General features: G+C 49.9%; 1 protein-coding gene across 10 annotated transcripts in view; it reads left to right on the top strand.

Annotated features, from left to right (window-relative positions):
- Positions 1-15,021, top strand: part of ZNF516 (zinc finger protein 516) — a 368,076-nt gene that overhangs the window by 319,610 nt on the left and 33,445 nt on the right. The window lies entirely within an intron of this gene.

Raw genomic sequence — 15,021 nt, 5'->3', positions numbered from 1 at the left:
CAGGGCACTGGTCTTTGACCTAAGGGCCGCCGTGTGAGCGGACTGCTGGGCATAATGGACCACTGGTCTGACCCAGCAGGAGCAATTCTTATGTTCTTATGAAATTACAAACACTAAAACAGCGTAACCTGCTCATGATTATAGTTACAAGATATTATATCTCAAGAAATGGTCATTCCACATCATCATAAATAATTAGAATATTCAACCCTAGAATTGTAGCAATCATAAGACATAAACCAGAAAAACCTTGCTACAAAACAGTGAATTTATGTAAATGGCCATATTAATTCACTTATGAATTCTAATCTCCCAAAAAAGTGTACAATTGCTTAATGGCGTAAATACAGCCTCAAGCTTGCCATTCACAAGGCTAAACCAGAAATAGGAGGAAAAAGCCTCAGAGCCCCTTCAATACCCTCCAGAGATTGAGCATTTTATGTGTGGGGTCAAGAGCACGTCGCTGGCATTAAAAAACCTCGTTTTCTGTGTTGAATAATAAATAGCCTTGTGCAGTGCAAGAGACGAAACTATAATGAGCCAACCAGAGTCTTAGGCCTCCTTCCCGGTGCATTCTGGGATGTACTGGGCATGACCTGATTGACCAGATACCTAATGACTTCACCCAACTCCTCTGTGCCTTCGTCCTATCCTACATGGTCCTATCCCACGGTTTAACAGCAAAATATCTCAAGCATCTACGATGAGTACAAAATGCAGCAATTAGACTCCTAAAGAACCTCCACGCTCATGACCCTGTCTCAGAAGTGCTATCAATAGCCCACTGGCTACCCATCCCCAAGCGTATCTTTAAAGGCCTAGTAATAGCTTACAAGTCCTTACATGACATGGCGCCCAGCTACATATCAGATAAGCTTCTTCCATATATCCCAAACAGACCACACCTCTCTCAAGGGTAATACGTCTTCAAATACCCCCTAGCTGTGACCTCCAACTCCAGAGCGCCAGATGCCGCTTCTACTCCCATTTCTTAATGACCTACTGGAATAAACTGCCTCCATATATGAGATCCCTTGACCTTAGGCCCAACTCGGCCTATGTGCCTAAGGCCCCGCCCACAGGAGGGGGCCTAAGACTCCCGGACCTATTCTGGTTGGCTCAGGTGCCTTAGGCCCCACCTGTGGGCGGGGTTTCAGCCGCCTGGGCCAATCCGGCTGGCCTGCCGGATGGGTGGGCTTGGCAACCGTCCGTCCGGCCAACATTTAACAGGTATGGGAGGTGGGATTGGGGGTGGGGGGGGTTCATGGGGTCGGCGGGGGGGTCACGGGTTGGCGGGGGGGGGGGGCCGATCAGGGGTTCGGGGGGTGGTCGTTGGGGGGGAGGGTTGTGTCGAGGGCAGGAGGGCCTGGGATCCCTCCTGCCCATATTGTAGGGTAGGGGGTCCGCTTGGGCAGGAGGATCTTGTACGGGGTGGGGGGGGTGGGGGACGAGAGGCCAGGAGGGCATGGGCTCCCTCCTGGCCCCATCGGACTCGGGGGGGGGGGTTGGGGATCGCGGGGCAGGAGGGCTTGGGCTCCCTCCTGCCCCGAACGTAATCGGGGGGGCCGTGGGGCAGGAGGGCTTGGGCTCCCTCTTGCCCTGATCTTCATTGGGGGTTCGGGGGTGCTACGTGGCAAGAGGGCTTGGACTCCCTCTTGCCCCGATCTTCATTGGGGGTTCGAAGGTGCCGCGGGGCAAGAGGGCTTGGACTCCCTCTTGCCCTGATGTGGTCGGGGAGGTCGGGGGTGCCACGGGTCAAGAGGGCTTGGACTCCCTCTTCCCCGATGTCTTTGGGGGGGGTGGATTCTGTAACTGATGTTGTTTTTGACAGACACCGGTTACAGAATCCAGCTTTTAGGTGAAGGACTGGCTCCTCCTTCGCCTAAAAGCCCTTGTGTTGGATGTTTGGGCCTGAAAACGAAGATCGGCATCTACTACCGACCCCCAGGGCAGTCCAAAGAAATTGATGGAGAAATGACAGACGAGATTAAAAGCAACTGCAAGGGAGGCAACACAGTTATCATGAGTGACTTCAACTATCCGGGAATAGACTGGAACCTAGGCATCTCCGGCTGCATTAGAGAGACCAAGTTCTTGGATGCTGTAGGCGATTGCTTCCTGGAACAACTTGTCAAGGAAAATACTAGAGGAAATGCAATTCTGGACTTAATTTTAAATGGCCTGCGAGGACCAGCACAAGATGTAGAAGTAGAAGGGACGCTGGGAAGCAGTGATCACAATATGATCCGCTTTGATCTGGACGCAGGGGAGAAACATCGGTCCAAAACGACAGCCACGGCACTGAACTTCTGAAAAGGGAATTACGAAGGGATGAGACTCATGGTAGGGAAGAAGATTAAGAAGAGGAAAAGCACTGTAAAAACGCTAGAGCAAGCTTGGTTCCTTTTTAAGGACACAGTCACCGAGGCGCAAAATATATATATATACCGCGTATCAACAAGGGATCCAAGAGGAAAAAGAACAAAGAACTGGCGTGGCTCACTGTAGAGGTGAAGGAAGCGATTAGAGACAAGAAAACTTCATTTAAGGAATGGAAAAGGTCAAAAACGGATGAAAACTGGAACAAGCACAAACAACATCAACGCAGGTGCCATAAGGCGGTAAAAGGGGCCAAAAGAGACTACGAGGAAAAAATAGCCAAGGAGGCGAGGAACTTCAAGCTGTTCTTTCGATATATTAAGGGGAAACGACCCGCAAAGGAAGTGGTGGGACCGTTGGATGACCATGGAATAAAGGGAGCACTAAAGGAGGACAAAACAATCGCTGACAAACTGAACACATTTTTTGCATCTGTATTTAACGAAGAAGATGTACACAGCATACCAGAACCCATCAGGCTATATGCTGGAAACGAAGATGCAAAGCTGACAGGATTGACGGTCAGTCTAGAGGAGGTATGTAGGCAGATTGATAGGCTTAAGAGTGATAAATCCCCGGGACCAGATGGCATCCATCCGAGGGTCATCAAGGAACTGAAAGGGACCATAGCTGAACTGCTTCAACTAATAGCCAATCTGTCGATCAAATCGGGAAAGATTCCGGAAGACTGGAAGGTAGCGAATGTTACACCTATCTTCAAGAAAGGTTCGAGGGGAGATCCTGGGAACTACAGACCGGTGAGTCTGACCTCTGTACCGGGAAAGATGTTAGAGTCACTGATAAAGGACAGCATCATTGATCACCTTGAAGGAAACGGGCTGATGAGGGCCAGTCAGCACGGTTTTAGCAAAGGCAGATCGTGTTTGATGAACTTGCTGCACTTCTTTGAGGGAGTAAACAGACAGATAGACAAGGGCGATCCAGTCGACATTGTATATCTGGATTTTCAGAAGGCGTTCGAGAAGGTTCCGCATGAACGACTACTTCGGAAAATTGCAAGCCATGGAATTGAGGGTGAAATACTCACTTGGATTAAAAACTGGCTAGAGCATAGGAAACAGAGAGTGGGGGTAAATGGACAATACTCGGACTGGAAGAGCATCATCAGTGGGGTGCCACATGGCTCGGTGCTTAGACCCGTGCTCTTTAACATCTTTATAAATGATCTGGACATAGGTACGACGAGCGAGGTGATTAAATTTGCGAATGATACGAAGTTATTCAGAGTAGTAAAGACGCAGGGGGATTGCGAAGATCTGCAACGTGACATAATCAAGTTCGAGGAATGGGCATCGACATGGCAGATGAGGTTCAACGTGGATAAGTGTAAAGTGATGCATGTCGGTAACAAAAATCTCATGCACGAATACAGGATGTCCGGGGCGGTACAAGTCGATGAAGCTGTCCACACAATGTGCGGCGACAGCAAAAAGGGCAAACAGAATGCTAGGAATGATAAAGAAGGGGATCATGAACAGATCAGAGAAGGTTATCATGCTGCTGTACCGGGCCTTGGTACGCCCTCACCTGGAGTACTGCGTCCAGCACTGGTCGCCGTACCTGAAGAAGGACACGGTACTACTCGAAAGGGTCCAGAGAAGAGTGACTAAGATGGCTAAGGGGCTGGAGGAGCTGCCGTACAGCGAAAGATTAGAGAAACTGGGCCTCTTCTCTCTCGAACAGAGGAGATTGAGAGGGGACATGATCGAAACATTCAAGGTACTGAAGGGGATAGACTTAGTAGATAAGGACAGGTTGTTCACCCTCTTCAAGGTAGGGAGAACAAGAGGGCACTCTCTAAAGTTGAAAGGGGATAGATTCCGTACAAACGTAAGGAAGTTCTTCTTCACCCAGAGAGTGGTAGAAAGCTGGAACGCCCTTCCAGAGGCTGTTATAGGGGAAAACACCCTCCAAGGATTCAAGACAAAGTTAGACAAGTTCCTGCTGAACAAGAACGTGTGCTGGTAGGGCTAGTCTCAGTTAGGGTGCTGGTCTTAGACCAGAGGGCCGCCGCGTGAGCGGACTGCTGGGCATGATGGACCACTGGTCTGACTCAGCAGTGGCAATTCTTATGTTCTTAGGCGTTTTTTTGGTTCATTATGGGGTATAAGATTAGACGTAGTGTGGTGGTTTGGGCGTTTAAACAGCTGAACGTAGAGGCAGGCTATTATCAAAAAAACCCTCCTTTGGATGTTTTTTTTGATTATGGACATTTTCCCTGCTTCTACTTTCAACGTTTAAGGCCTTAGGCCAAAAGGGGACTTAGACGTTTTTTTTTATTATGCCCCTCCATGTGTGTAACCTTAACCATCACCTTAGATAACCAAATTGTATACTAAACTTGACTCTGATTGTATATCATCCCATGTAATTCTACCTTCACTGTACATATGTAAATTATAACCCATTTGTCTATGCATTAGGCTTGTCAACCTGTAACCCCTTCTGAACTCGGGGAGGATGGGATATTAATCTAACCAAATAAATAATTATAATTATTACAGGTACATAGGTGAGTTTACTCTTCCATGATACTCTCCTTCACCTCTGACCATCTGGATGCCTAGTATTTATTAGGGTTATAAGCTGATCACTACCCAAAGTATGAGTGACTTACAATGTTTTTTCCAGAAGGTCTCAGTGTCAATTAACTATATACCCTGTTATTCACATTCAAGATAGTGAGCTAATACACATCAGGCAAAGGTTAGAGGCCTATCATATTCTAGAATCCTAAAAAACTAGGGTTACAAGTATATTTTTAAGATAGAATTTTTTCCAGTTGCCTAGTGAGGGTATGGGTTGGGCCTAGTCTGAGAACACATTTTGAGGCAGTACAGGGAAGAGAGTAGAAGATTGTTATGTTATGTGCAATCTTATATCCCACCAAATCATTAATTAGAGTTCAAGATGAGTTACAAGCAACATAGAATTTTGTATAGAGTTAAATATATTACAAAGAGTTATGCATTATACATTATTACAAAGAATTATACATTCTAAAGTTATTGAAATGTTATCAAATTACTGTATATACTTGAATATAGGTCGATCCGAATATAAGTCGAGACCCCCCATTTTTCCCTCCAAAAGGAGGAAAAATGATTGACTCGAATATAAGACGGGGTCTCAATATTCAAGTGTCATGCCCTGCCAGGATCTGCACACAGTGTCCCCTCCCTCACACCCAACCCTGTCAGGTTCTGCACTCAGCCTCCCTCCCTGCCAAGTTCTGCACCCAGCCCCCTTCTCTCCCTGCCCTGCAAGGCTCTGCACTTAGTCCCATTCCCTGCCAGGCTGTGAACCAAGCCCCCTTCCCTTCCAGGCTCTGAACACTGTTCCCCCTCTCTACCAGGCTCTGCACCCTGTCCCACCTTCCTTCCCTGTACCCTCTTCCCACTAAAAAGAGCCAACTTCATCAGTGATGTCTCAATGGCTTGATTGTCCCATACTCCCCTCTACCCTCCAACCCAGCCAGCATATTAACCCTTCCCCTTAACTGAAACTACCTAGTGGTAGGCCAGGACAGGAGAGATCCCTCCCGTCTCTTGTCCCGACCGACACTAACAATTACCATCCTCCCTCTTTCCCTCGCATACCTTTTCCCTGGTGGTCCAGCGTGGAACCCCTTCTGCCAATTTTGAAGCTAGTAGCCAGCGGCGCACCCGGGCTGGTACACAGGAGCAAGATTTTTGTGCTTCCGGCCAGCCCTGCACCACTCCTTGATAGGCTGTCGCGAGAGCCACAAGTCCCGTGAGAACTGGCGGCAGCCTATCAAGGAGCGGTTCAGGGCCGGCCAGGGGCACGTAAAGCTCACTCCTGCGTGCCAGCCCGGGTGCGCTGTTGGTTTCTAGCTTCAAAATCGGCAGGAGGAGTTCCACGCTGGACCACCAGGGAAAAGGTATGGGAGAGAGGGTGGTAATTGTTAGTGTCGGCTGGAACAGGAGACAGGAGGAAGTCCAGGCCTGCAGGAAGTCCAGGAGAGTGTCGGTTGGTCACTAGGGGATGACCCGAATATAAGACAAGACCCCCATTTTTGGGCTTTTTTTTGGCCCAAAAATCTCATCTTATATTCGAGTATATACGGTATACATACAGTCTGAGGTAATTGGAGTGTCTAAGGTGAATCTGAGGGAGTGTGTCAAGCATGAAGTGAAGAGGAGGTATTCAAGAAAGGGCTGTAGAGAGTGGGAGAGTGCAATAGAGAGTTTAACAAACACTTGCCTGCTTCTTCACCTGTCCCTAGGGACCTATAAAATATTTTTCTAATCTTAGAAATGGGAGGAGGTGACCATGGCAAACACTACATGAACCTCTAACAGTGCTGCTGCTGTGCCATTGATCTCAGTCTTCACCTAGGGTTGGCCAAAATGTAGCAAATGCCTTGGATAAAGTTTCATCCATTCACCACTCTCCCCCCAGGGGTTACTCTAGGCCATACTATTCCAGCTCTTACCTCAGAGTTCAGCATCTCGCCTTCCCCTCTCTGCCATTCCACCAGCATGGTTAGCATTTCCCCTTCCCTTCTAATCCTCCCCATTACCAGTCGGTCATCATCTTATTTCCCCTCCTCCTGTTCCAGTGCCTATTACCTCCTGCTGCATATTCCCTGAGTCCCTAGAAAAGAGTGAGCACTCCATAGACCTGTGCTGAAGTGCTGCTGTGCCCTACTGTTCTCCCACAACAAGTCTGTCTTTGAGAGAGGCAGGGCAAGGCAGTGCTTCAACATGGGCCTGTGTTTACAGGGCCCATTCAGTGCTCACTATTTTGTAAGGACTTGAGAACATAAGAATTGAAACATAAGAATTGAACATAAGAACTGGAACAGACCGAAGATCCATCAAGCTCAGTATCCTGTTCCCAACAGTGGTCAGCCCAGGTCACAACTACCTGGCAAGATCCCAAGGAGAAAAATGGATTTTATGCTGCTTATCCTAGGAATAAGTAGTTGATTTCTCCAAGCCATCTTAATAATGTCTTATGGACTATTCTTTTAGGAAATTATCCAAACCATTTTTAAACCCTGCTAAGCTAAATGCTTTCACTACATTCTATAACAGTGAATTCCAGAGTTTAATTACCCGTGAAGTGAAGAAATATTTTCTCTGGTTTGTTTTAAATCTACTATCTAGTAGCTTCATTGCATGCCCCCTAATCCTAGTATTTTTGGAAAAAGTAAACAACAATTCATGTCTACTCGTTCCACTCCACTTAGTATTTTGTAGATCTCTTAGTGAGGATCTCTTAATGAGAAAAACTCCATTGCAATATCTTACTAGAGAGTTGCGCGGGGACAGAAATCCCACCCGTCCCCGCCAAAGTCTCACCCGTCCCCGTGAGGAATCCCACCCGTCCCCATGAGGAATCCCTCCGTCCCCACCCGTCCCCGCGAGGAATCCCCTCCGTCCCCGCCCGTCCCCGTGAGGAATCCCCTCCGTCCCCGTCCGTCTCTATAAACTTCAGAAATAGTTATTTCATTTAATTATGCTACTGAATTAAAGGCTCTGGTAGAAACCCATTTACAAATAAGCAAAAAGACTTTATTAATTTGGAAATATTAATTGGGAAGAATACATACTTTGTAAACGGGTTTCTACCAGAGCCTCTTTTGTTTATAAATTTTTATCAACACAACTAATATACTACTTTATCCTGAAGCAAAAAAAAAAAGAAATAAAATTCTTTTCCTACCTTTGTTGCCTGGTTTCTGCTTTCCTCATGTTCTCATTCAGTTCCTTCCATCCACTGTCTCTCTTCCTTCTGCGTCTTCCATTTGCTCTGTTACTGTGCCTCTCCCTTTCTCCCCCTTCCAAATTGGTCTGGCACCCATCTTCTTCCCTCCGCTCCCCCCATAGTCTGGCATCTCTGTCTTCTTCCCTGCCAGCGTCTTCTCCCCACTCTCTCTTCCCCATTTCCTTTCAGCGTCCTTCTCCCCCCACATCTTCCCCATGTCCTGTCAGCGTCCTTCTCCCCCCTCTGTCTTCCCCATGTCCTTTCAGTGTCCTTGTCTTCCCCATGTCCTTTCAGTGTCCTTCTCCCCCCTCTGTCTTCCCCATGGCCTTTCAGCGTCCTTCTCCCTTTCTGTCTTCCCCATGGCCTTTCAGCGTCCTTCTCCACACACCCCCGTCTTCCCCATGGCCTTTCAGCGTCCTTCTCCCCCCCCCCCCCCCTTCTTCCCCATGTGCTTTCAGCGTCCTTCTCCCCCCCTCCCCGGCTTCCCCATGTCCTGTCAGCGTCCTTCTCCCCCTTCTGTCTTCCACAAATGCTTTCAGTGTCCTCCCCCCCCCCAATCTTCCCCATGGCCTTTCAGCGTCCTTCTCCACCCCTTTGTCTTCCCCAGTGCTTTCAGCGTCCTTCTCCCCCCTCCTTCTCTCCCGCCCCGGGTGCAGCACAGCTGGCCAGGTCCCCTTACTTTTGTGGCGCTTCCCCGACCGACTGACCGACAACAGCCCCGGTCTGACAAACCTCCCTGCCCTTAACCGCGAATCTAAATTTCCTTCTTACAGCTGTAAGAAGGTAATTTAGATTCGCGGTTAAGGGCAGGGAGGTTTGTCGGACCAGGGCTGTTGTCACTCGGTCGGGGAAGCGCCACAAAAGTAAGGGGACCTGGCCGGCTGTGCTGCACCCGGGGCGGGGCGGACCGCCCCCCTCCCTTGGTAGCCACTCGAGACGCGAGGCTACTCCTCCTTACCTACCCTGCCTGCAGGACAGAGCCGAACGGAAGTCTTCCTGACGTCAGCGCTGACGTCGGAGGGAAGGAGGGCTTTGTTTAAGCCCTCCCTCCCCTCCGACGTCAGCGCTGACGTCGGGAAGACTTCCGTTCGGCTCTGTGCTGCAAGCCCTCCCTCCCCTCCGACGTCAGCGCTGACATCGGGAAGACTTCCGTTCGGCTCTGTGCTGCAAGCAGAGCAGGTAGGGAGAAAAGCCGCGCGACTTAGTACATCCAGCCCCGCAGGAACCCCGCGACCCTCGGATGCGTCCCCACGGGATCCCCGCGACCCTACGGGGCGTCCCCATGGGATTCCCGCGACCCTAGGGGAGTGTCCCCACGGGATCCCCGTGACCCGAAGGGGGATCCCGCGGGATGCCCGCGGGTCCCGCGGGATTCCCGTCGTCCCCGTTCCCGTGCAGCTCTCTATATCTTACCCTCTGGCATTCAAATTTAAGAAAAGGTAAAACTTTGGCTTCAGTAGGTTATTTCATTGTCCTTCTCTTACTTTTTCAGTTCAGTTCTGTGCTTTTTCAGCAAAGTCAGTTTAGACAATAGGGTAGCCTTTAGCGTCTCTTTTAAAAGTTCAAATAGTTTATTGGTTTTAATCAAAAGAAAAAAGTACAAACATAACAAAATACAGAAATGGTAGCAGAACATGTTACAGACAAGCTGTATTAGCATCATCAATTTCTATTATAAATAGCAGTATTCTAAACATGATACAATTAATCCAGGGGTAGGGAACTCCGGTCCTCGAGAGCCATATTCCAGTCGGGTTTTCAGGATTTCCCCAATGAATTTGCATGAGATCTATTTTCATGCACTGCTTTCAATGCATATTCATTGGGGAAATCCTGAAAACCTGACTGGAATACGGCTCTCGAGGACCGGAGTTCCCTACCCCTGAATTAGTCCAGCCATGTCAAACTCGTAACACATAACCAGCTTAAATTGTTAACAGAGACATATGTCTGTAGGTATAGAAAATAAGAAGAAAGAAAGAAGAGAAAAAAGTCACCAGTGAGCACAACATAACAACCAGGTCAATTTTTGGAGAGATGACATAGACATCAGTTTACACTAGTACAATATAACTTGCAGCATTAATACATCAATGGTCCTTACTACAATAGGATTGAACAGGGTCCCATACTTCAAGAAATGTGCTGGTAGAGTTATGTTTTTCAGCTATAACACTTTCAAATTTGGTAGTAATACAAACAGTATTCCACCATACAACGTATTCTACTTTAGATAAATCTTTCCAGCAGTGTAAGATATTCTTAATAGCCAAAAACAATAGAATGTTGAGCAGACGAGCATTGTATTCAGACAGAGGATGTGGAAGACCATGATGACGCAGTATAATGATCTTAAAATGTAAAGGAGCTTGTATGTTCAAGATGGATGAGATGGTGTTCCAAACTTTTTCCCAATATACAGAGAGATGACAGCTTTCTTACAAAGGCTAGATTGAGAGTTTAGCTAATTTTATCCCAGGACAAGCAGGCAGCATATTTTCAACATGTGGGTGACATCATCGACGGAGCCCCCTAGCTTGCGATTGGCCCGCGCGTGCCCCTACCGCCCGATCTAGGGCATGCATCTCCTCAGCGTGGCCTCAGTTCTATGTTTTCCGTGGAGCCAGAAGCACTGCTCCCTTGCTTCGCGCGATCTTGTTGTCCCTCTTGCACCCGGCTTATTTGGTTACTTTCATTGAGTCACTGTGCCTGCGTCCTTATTTTCTTTCTTTTCCTTTCAAATATTTTTTGACTGGGTTCACTGGTCTTGTTCTGGCTGCCTGGCCTCGCGGGGCCGCAGCCGTCCTTTTTCTTATGTCCCGGCCTCGTTCCGGGTTTAAAAACTGTACTAAGTGCAACCGGGTTATCTCCATCACCGACCCTCATCGCTGGTATGTGGAGTGCCTGTGTGCGGAGCACTGCGCTGAGTCGTGCCCACATTGTGCGACTTTGCAACCGCGGAGGGTGGCCAAGATTCTCCAACTCTTTGGCCCCATGGATCCTGCGGGACAGGCCTCGAGCTCAGCCTCGGCGCCCTTGTTGGGTGCCTCGGCCTCGAAGTCCTCGGCCTCGAAGGCTCCGGCCTCGGCTCCTCCTGCTACTCCGGTCTCGGGTAAGTCTCCTCTTGCCGCCTCAGGTGTGCCGACAAAGAAGCCTGCCTCAGAGTCTCATGTAAGTGCCGCCTCGTCGGCGTCTTCAAGACATCATTCTAAGCGTGCCTCCTCACGTAGGGAATACTCTTCCTTGAGGTCGCCCCCAAAGGAGCGCACTACTGCACCTACAATCCATCAGGCTTTGGTCTCGGTGCCTATGTTTGAGGACATGCTTAAGGCTATATTTACCACGCAGCTTTCTTCGGTGGTGAGCCAACTGGTCCCAACCTCAACGCCTCTGTCCTCGGTCTCGATCTAGCCTCGGCCTGACCAGCCTGAGCATCCTTCTCTCGTGTCTCGGGGCCGTACCCGCAAGACTCGTCGGATTTCCTCGAGCGATTCTTCCTTCCCCGAGTCTCCTGTGACAGGGGCCTGCTTTCGGCCGCTACTATGTTGAGGCTTGTCCCTCCTAAAAAGCTCCGGTCTTCTCCGCCCCTTCGGGGCAGGTCTCCGACCGCAATGCCTTCCAGGCACACCCTTGTCCTCGAGTTGGACTCCAGGGTGCGTTCCCCATCGAGGCAGATGCCAGCCTATAAAGGGTCTTTCTTACTGTTCTGTTCCTCAGTAGTTGAATATAGATTTGCAGGTTCTTTATACAGAAAGCTTTATTTTGATTTTATGTATTTGAACTGCTTCCTGTATTTTCCTGTATTTTCTAAAAATACTCAATAAAAATTATTGAACTAAAAAAAAAAAAAGGGTCTTTGAAACTGGTGGAGGAATTTTCCTTTGCCCCGTCTTCTCTGAGGCTCCGCCAGCTGATTCCTCGGACTCTGGGGTTGCATGGGGTTGCTCCTCGACGCCACCCAGACACTTTAGTCAAGCCTCTTCTATCTCCCATTCGCGGGATTCCGAGGCCCAGGCTCACTATTCGAGGGAAATTTCTCCCTCTTTTTCAGCTGCCCCCAGATCTCGCTCAGAGTCTCCTCCGGGGGATGAGTCTTCTTCTCAAAACTCCTCCTTTACTCGTTTTATCTCTGACATGGGTAGGGCCTTGAACCTGGACCTCCAGTCTGAGTCCCATTATACCTGGCGGAAATGGGTGTTGATCATCAGCCCCGTGAGGCACTACGCTTGCCATTGCACCAGGTTGTCCGGCAAATATTTCTCCGGAACCTGGAGACCCCCTATGCGGTCACGGCCATTCCCTCCAAGTTGGAGTCCCGCTACCGGACGATCCCAGTGAAGGGGTTTGAGAGTTCTCAGCTTTCTCACCAGTCCTTGGTGGTTGAGTCTTCCTTGAAGAAGTCCAACCCCTCAAAGGTTTACGCTGCTGTCCCTACGGGCAGGGAGGGCCGTACGATGGACAAATTTGGTTGCCGTCTTTATCAAAACTCAATGATGGCGAACCATGTCCTCAACTATAACTTTATCTTCACGTCCTACCTCCGATTCTGTGTGGACGCCCTCCGCTCGTTCCGGGAGGATGTGCCGGATTTTCGGCGTCAGGAGTTTCGTCTCCTCGAGGAGACCCTCTCCCAGCTCAGCCTCTATATGTTTCAGGCGGCCTATGACACCTTCGAGTTGTCCTCGAGGGTCACAGCGTTTGCGATCGCCTTGCGTCGCCTCGCTTGGCTCAGGATTGTGGACATGGATCCGAATCTCCAGGATCATCTTGCCAATCTCCCTTGCGTGGGTAATGAGCTGTTTGATGATTCCATAGAGGCAGCCACAAAGCGCCTCTTGGAACACGAGCAGTCCTTCGCTTCTCTGGTGAGACTTAAGCAGAAGACCCCTCCGGCTCGGCAATACAAAATTCCCCTCCGGAGGTATCCGCAGAAATCTACTCCTGCGTTCTCTCAGCCTCCTTCGAAGTGGCCACAACAACAGCAGCAGTGACAAGCTAAGTCCCAGCTGCCGGCTCCGGCAAAGCCTGGGCCGTCTTTTTGACAATTCCAGTCCTGAGTCTTTGGGCTCCCTTCCTCCTGGAGCCTTCTCCCCTCCCCATCGGGGGTCATCTCCATCATTTCTATACCCAGTGGGAAAGTCTTACCACCAATAGTTGGGTGCTTTCCATCGTCCGGGAGGGGTACTACCTTCACTTCAGTCACGTACCCCCGGACCTTCCTCCAAGAAAGTTTCCTTCTGCCCAGTCTCAGCTGCCTCTCCTTCTGCAGGAAGCTCAAGCCTTTCTTCGCCTTTGGGCGGTCGAGGAGGTTCCTCCAGACCAGTGGAATACCGGATTTTATTCCCGGTACTTTCTGGTACCCAAGAAGATGGGGGATCTGCGTCCGATCCTGGACCTCCATGCTCTGAACAAGTTTCTGGTCAAGGAATGGTTTAGAATGCTCACCCTTCCTACTTTGTACCCCCTCTTGGACGAGAGGGATTGGCTGTGTTCCCTGGACCTCAAGGAGGCGTACACACACATTCCGATACACCCGGCCTCTCGACGGTATCTGAGATTCCGGGTGGGGGGATCTCCACCTCCAATATCGTGTTCTTCCCTTCAGCCTGGCGGCCTCTCCGAGGGTTTTCACGAAATGTCTAGTTGTGGTAGCTATGGCCCTGCGTCTCCGCTGCCTGCAGGTGTTTCCGTACCTCGACGACTGGTTAATCAAAGCGTCCTTGCGCCACGAAGTTCTGCGTGCGACGAATCAGACCATCTTGCTCCTTCAGAGTCTCGGCTTCGAGGTGAACTTTCTCAAGCCCCACCTCTGTCCATCCCAGTTTCTGAAATTAATCGGAGTGGTCCTGGACACGGTTCATCTCCGCTCCTTCGTACCTCAGCCTCGTCAAGAGGCCCTTGTTCGTTTGTGCCGGAGGGTGGCCCATCTGTCCTCGGCACCGGCTCGGCTCATGATGGTCCTCCTGGGTCACATGGCCTCTATGGTTCACGTGACTCCTTTTGCCAGACTTCATCTCCGTATTCCACAATGGACTCTTACGTCCCAATGGAACCAGGATCGCGATCCTGTCTCGGCTCATTGTCATGACTCCTTTGTTGAAGAAGTCTCTCCGATGGTGGATGCTCTCTTCCAATCTTTCCAGAGGTTTTCTGTTTCATGCCCCCCCTCCGCAGAAAGTTCTCATGATGGACTCATCGTCCTAAGCTTGTGGGGCTCATCTGGATGGTCTTCACACTCAGGGTCTTTGGTCCAGTGCCGACCACCTTTATAACATGAATCTGCTGGAGCTTCGAGCAATTTTCCTCTCCTTGAAGGCTTTTTGTCACCTGCTCCACGAGCAGGTGCTGAGCCGCATGGACAACCAGGTCGCCATGTATTATGTCAACAAACAAGGGGGCACGGGGTCCCTGTGCCAGGAGGCGATGCAGCTCTGGGATTGGGCCATCTGCCGCAACATATTCCTTCGAGCGGTCTACATTCAGGGCCAGCACAATTGTCTGGCGGACCGGTTGAGTCATCTTCTGCAGCCTCACGAGTGGTCCATCCATTCCTTGACCCTGCATCAGGTGTTTGCTCTTGGGGGGACTCCGGATGTCGATCTGTCCGCGTCCCCCCTCAATTACAAGTTGCCCCGCTTCTGCTCCAGGGTTTACACCCCTTTCCGACTCGAGGCGGATGCTTTTCTGCTGGACTGGACGAACCTGTTTCTGTATGCGTTCCCTCCCTTCCCTCTGATTCTGAAGACTCTCGTCAGGCTCAAGTCCACGAGTGCCTCCATGATTCTGATAGCTCCTCGGTGACCCCGACAGCCGTGTTGCTCCCTTCTGTTGCAACTCAGTTCCAGGGAGCCTCTTCTTCTGCCTGTTTTTCCTTCTCTGCTTACGCAG

This window comes from Geotrypetes seraphini, chromosome 2, assembly GCF_902459505.1.
Source record: "Geotrypetes seraphini chromosome 2, aGeoSer1.1, whole genome shotgun sequence".
NCBI lineage: Eukaryota > Metazoa > Chordata > Amphibia > Gymnophiona > Dermophiidae > Geotrypetes > Geotrypetes seraphini.
The sequence above is the reverse complement of the archived record's forward strand: the minus strand, read 5'-3'. Positions and strand labels throughout refer to the sequence as shown.